Below are 5,040 nucleotides of genomic sequence, written 5' to 3'. Positions count from 1 at the left end.
CTACATGCAACCAATTAGGAGTTGAAACACTAGTGGAAAATAGAAGTTAAACCACTGTCAGGACAAGAAGTTATACCGCTAAAAACGAATGTGTCCATCAACAGTAATCTAGAAGTGGTTTTTCTCAAAACGACCGTGTCTTGCAAACGTTGAATTCTTTAAAAAACTACTTTCATCAACGTTGAATTCTTTAAAAAACTACTTTCATCAACAGTTGATTGACAAGTACTGATAGACCCAGTAGTTTTTATTAAAGATATTTTATAAAAAAAAATCTGATATTGATTCAGCTGAATCAACTAAATCAAAAAATAGAACCTGAACCACAATTAAATTAATAATCATTTGAAACTGAATTTAACAAAATCGAATTGATAATGACTGTAAAACTCAATTTGTATTGAAAGGCATATTCAATTTACCAATTTCAATTAACAAAAATACTGCAACTTCCAAATCTGAAAAACTTCCAACACTAAGTCGGAAAAAGTTAACCTATATTCATATTACAAGCTTAAGATAAAGAATTGGCTCAACTCAGGAGCAAGGTTCTTCCATCAGTTCATCATTGAGAATCTTCCTCTGACAGCCAAGATGCTCAAACCCAGTTTAAAGCTTTGAAGCTATTCACCATGACTCTTATTAGCTGGTCTTCCAGCAAGCTTCAACTGTTGTACCAATTTTATTGTTCTCTTAATTTGTTGTAACTTCACCACTCAGTTCAGCTGAAGCAAATGTTCAGGACCTACACATATTCAGCTTAATATTTATAAACAACAAACATAATTTCAGAGATTAAATGCTCCAAGGTTAATGTTCATAGATACATGTTTATGAGCTAATCAAAGATATATGCTTATGAGCTATATCAGTTCATGGTGAAAGATCAAAACTCATAGGGGATGTAAAACAGTTAGCTGTTAATGCTTGTCTGAAGTTATAATGAGTTCTGGTCGAGCTCATATGCATAGGTTTTCATATAGATATTATTTAAATGGTTAAAAAAATAGAAACAAAAACTTATATTTGAATTTGTGGTTGTTCAAAGATGTCCACGACTCTGCAACATGTTTTTTCCTCTCATCGCAACTACCCTCCTTTCAGAGTTCAGATATTGTTCAAATCCAACACTGAAACAACAAGGAAGTTTAAGGTTAAGATCATTGTACATTATAGGTAGATCAATTAACACAAAAATTCCAATGGTATGCCGGCTAGGAACCAACATTACATTTCACTTTGAATGTGTAAGTAGGCCATGCTTAAATTTAGAAATTGCAAATCTGGTCATCCATTTGCCAACAAATATACATTTAAACTGAAAAGGCATTCTGAAAACCAACTGAGGTTTTGAAAGATTATAATTGCGTTGCTTACTTTCGATGAGAAGTTTTCAATCTGCATTCTGGTAAAAGAAAGAATCCCTCGAGTCTCCCTGTTTTAGTTAACGAACACGATAAAAAAGACATGCAGAGTGTTGCCTGATCTTTAACATCAGCATAATTCTTATTACTTCAAACCTCTCCTGAACCTACACATGAAGTGACAAATTAAATTGCAATCCCTTCCATACCAAATCGACCTGCTTTGACAAACCTGCAAAAAGAAAGAGATACTACTAAGTTTAACGAAACTGATACAGTACTATAATGTCGTAGAAACAAAATCACTAAAAAATTCATTAGGCACTTGCACCTTCATGCAAATACATCAATGTAACGATCCTGAAAGTAATTAAATGAAATCTAAGAAAAAAGAGATTGCATACCTTTCTTCCCGAGATATTCCAGAACAGGTGCAAATTCATGGGAAGTTGCACTCGACATGAAACACTCTTTCTTTTGTAATTCCTTGTGGGTTTTGATGTTAAAACTACCATTGAACACAACAACTTAAGTATCAGGCGTGGTAAATGCTCAACCACTCAAACTCATGGCAGATCTGAGGTTTAGATATAAGCATCAACATAAAATGATCAAAACCTTCATTACTAGAACAACAAAAGAAGAAAAAAAAAGGTTTGTGATATGGAAGTTTAGTGGATGCAAACCTGGTAAGCCACCTCTGACATGTGAACACAAAATTAGAACAACCACTTGTCTTAATAGCATAAAGCGATGCGTTCTCTTAATAAAGCGCAAAGTGCCGTTAAAAAGCGTTACGGAAGCGCTGCCTCACAATACATATGTATAGTTTTTTTTCTGCATGAAAACTAAGAAGTACGCACAAGAAGAGGGAAAGTAATCTTAAAGATAATAAGAAATGTCTTGAATTTGATGACAACTGTGTCTTGTTTTTCATTTTTCTTTTCCATAACTAGACAGCTGGATTATTATTAATTGTAACAGGTTGCTACACCAAGATATACACATTTTTATGTGATCAGTAGCTGTCATTAATCTCTTTTGACATCTAGCTTCCACAGCTCATGTATAAAGACAATATCTGAATAGCCTTTTAGAAGAAAAAAGTATCCCACTTGTTTCTACTTTCTAGAGCGCACGTTTCAGTGCGTTTCTTATTCAAAGCGCAAAAAAGCGCGCTCGGACTCGCGCTATGAAACACTTTTTTAAACACTCTTGTCCAGCTCAATGTGCTGCATTGTACAGGACAGAAACAACAGTTTTTCCCATCCAATATTTTGCTTGGAAAATAACATCCATAATCAAAAATAGTTTGAGAAATGCATTCATGTTGAACTGATTGAGAACCAAAAGAAAAATTAAAGCAGAGGAACCTCAATGAGTACGATATGATCTCCAAGAGGAAAGAACTCTAATGGTAATGCCAACAAATAAATTTTTTTCCTAAAAAAACAGGAGTGCAGTACTAGTGTTATTACCTGCAAATCAAACAATACACCTCAGAATATAATTCCAATAATGCGAACTAAAATTACAAAGAAAATAAAATACAACCTCGGCAGTACCTGTGTACTCAACTTCAAGTACCAACAGGACTAAATCAAAACTAGCCTAGTGAACCAAAATCATATAAAACTTAATACAAGTAGATACAAAAAGAAAAATAGCTAATCCAAATAATAAATTTGTTAAAACAAAAGCATAAAAGAGTACAAGTAATCGTAAATTACCTTCAGATGGATGGATATATGCTCAAATCCTAAATCTACAACTGCTTTCAGAAGCTACGGCTTTAATAAAAAATATCTCAATCCAGAATTGTTTATTACAACATACCCCCTGCACCATTACAGAACATTCAAATCAGACTCCAACTTTAAATTTTAAAGTTTCATACATACAACAACAAATTAAAAAATCCTCCAATTTCTAGGACTTGAGGTAAATACCTAAATCAAAAAGAATCTCATAAATCCAAAATCGTATCAATTTCACTTGCAAAATTTAACTTTAAAAAATCCAAATCATTATCAATTTCACAGAATTTTTTTCAACTTTCCTCTAGCAAAATCAATCTCAAAGTACCAAAATTACATCAATTTCGTTAGAAATATTTCCCATTTCTAGGGTTTTGAAAAACCCCAAAACAAGTTTAGTCTCAAAAGACCATTCAAAAACCCAAATCTAAGAATAAAAAAACAGAAACTAAATAAAACCCGTAGGTAAAATCTTTCCGTTACAGAAAACAAACCTCACAACACAGATAAATATTTTTAAGAAGAAGTGAAGGAAGGCGGCCAAAGGAATATACTGCAGACCAAGGTAAAGATAAAGATAAGAGAGAGAGAGAATTATTGAAGTTTCTTTCTCTGACAGACGTTTCTCAACTCTAATTAGGGCTCTGATTTCTTACAAAAATACCCCTAAGGAAACTACCGTGTCAGAAAACGACTGTGGCTCACAGCACCTATAGTTACAGCTACCCAGCACCAGTGGTTTTCGTGAAGACCAGGAAGTGGTTAAAAAACCATTTTCCACTAGTGAAAAGCACCGAGAAAGGTCAAGAACAAAACATTGAAAAGACTCCGTCTCGAAATGTGATAATTGCTTATATCCAAGTTGGCGCATCACACGTGTAGGATTGACCATAACGTATCCTTTTGGGTGGAACAAAGACCCATGGTAGAATGCAACGTTACCAAACCTCAAAACTTGGTGGTTTCCTCTAACCTCCTTGTAAGGGTCGAACACAACATCTTTGGTACTCATCGCGTCCAAAGCCAATATATCGATCAGTCGACCTATGTTACCGGGCTTCGGAGTATTGTTGAACTTGTATCTCTCAGCTATAGGCGTATCGGGTTCGGGAAGGTATTTGATCTTCAAGGAGGTCCAGTCCTTGAACAAGGTTGGGAAGTGTTCATAATCCCACACCTATTCCAATGTGAAGCAATAAGTTTTGTTTCTAAGTTCACGATAAGGGTACATGTGAACAATATACATAATAGCATAGGTTTAAAAACAAAATTACCTGCAGTAGAGTGAAATTCCCGACAAATTGGTTGGTTTTAGTCTTAGAGGCCCTTCTCATCTCCGTCATCAAATGTGCCATTACCACGGTGCGCCAAGATTACCCATAGACATCTTCCAACGGATCCAAGTACTGAAGGTAGTTCGCACTAACCCTGTTGCCATTAGTGTCAGGGAATACCTTAGTGCCCAAGATGTATAACAGGTATGCAGCGGAAGTATAAAGAATTTGTTTAGGGTCCCATCCATCCTCCAAACTTCTTTTCTTTGTGTTCTCAAACTTCTTCTTAAGCAGCGTCAACTTGATTGTCTTTGTCTTACCAGACGTGGATTCATAAAAGCTCTCCACAGAAGTTTTGTAGTCCCAACCAAACAGCTTGTTAGTCAGAGCGTGCAACTTTGACCATTCTAGGTCCAGAGACTCAACTCCTTCTGCAATTGATTTTCCGATAACACTCAAGCCTAGAATGTTCTGAGCATCTTCAGGGATGAAGGTCATCTCCCCAAAAGGGAAGTGCATGATATCGGTTTCACCATGATACCTTTCGACGAAGCAATTGACAGTCACGGAATCAGGCTTCACATAATTTTCAGCTAAAGCATATAGACCAGAATCCATTACTATTTGTTGGACCTCTTCACATTC

General features: G+C 35.4%; 1 long non-coding RNA gene across 3 annotated transcripts; it reads right to left on the bottom strand.

The window, feature by feature from the left end:
• Positions 1-389: 389 nt before the first annotated feature.
• On the bottom strand, positions 390-3,729 carry LOC113308933. Of its 3 annotated transcripts, none has more exons than XR_003340188.1 (5): positions 3,616-3,729; positions 3,095-3,203; positions 1,769-2,842; positions 1,378-1,596; positions 390-1,130 (listed from the first exon to the last, which is right to left on the bottom strand). It is a non-coding gene; the product is annotated as an uncharacterized LOC113308933 (long non-coding RNA). The 3 variants fall into 3 exon arrangements; XR_003340190.1 differs by lacking the exon at positions 3,616-3,729 and adding an exon at positions 3,314-3,608; XR_003340189.1 differs by lacking the exon at positions 3,616-3,729 and adding an exon at positions 3,314-3,608 and having other exon boundaries at positions 1,769-3,203.
• Positions 3,730-5,040: the final 1,311 nt, after the last annotated feature.

This window comes from Papaver somniferum, chromosome 9, assembly GCF_003573695.1.
Source record: "Papaver somniferum cultivar HN1 chromosome 9, ASM357369v1, whole genome shotgun sequence".
Lineage (NCBI taxonomy): Eukaryota > Viridiplantae > Streptophyta > Magnoliopsida > Ranunculales > Papaveraceae > Papaver > Papaver somniferum.
This window is presented reverse-complemented; position numbering and strand designations above follow the sequence as displayed.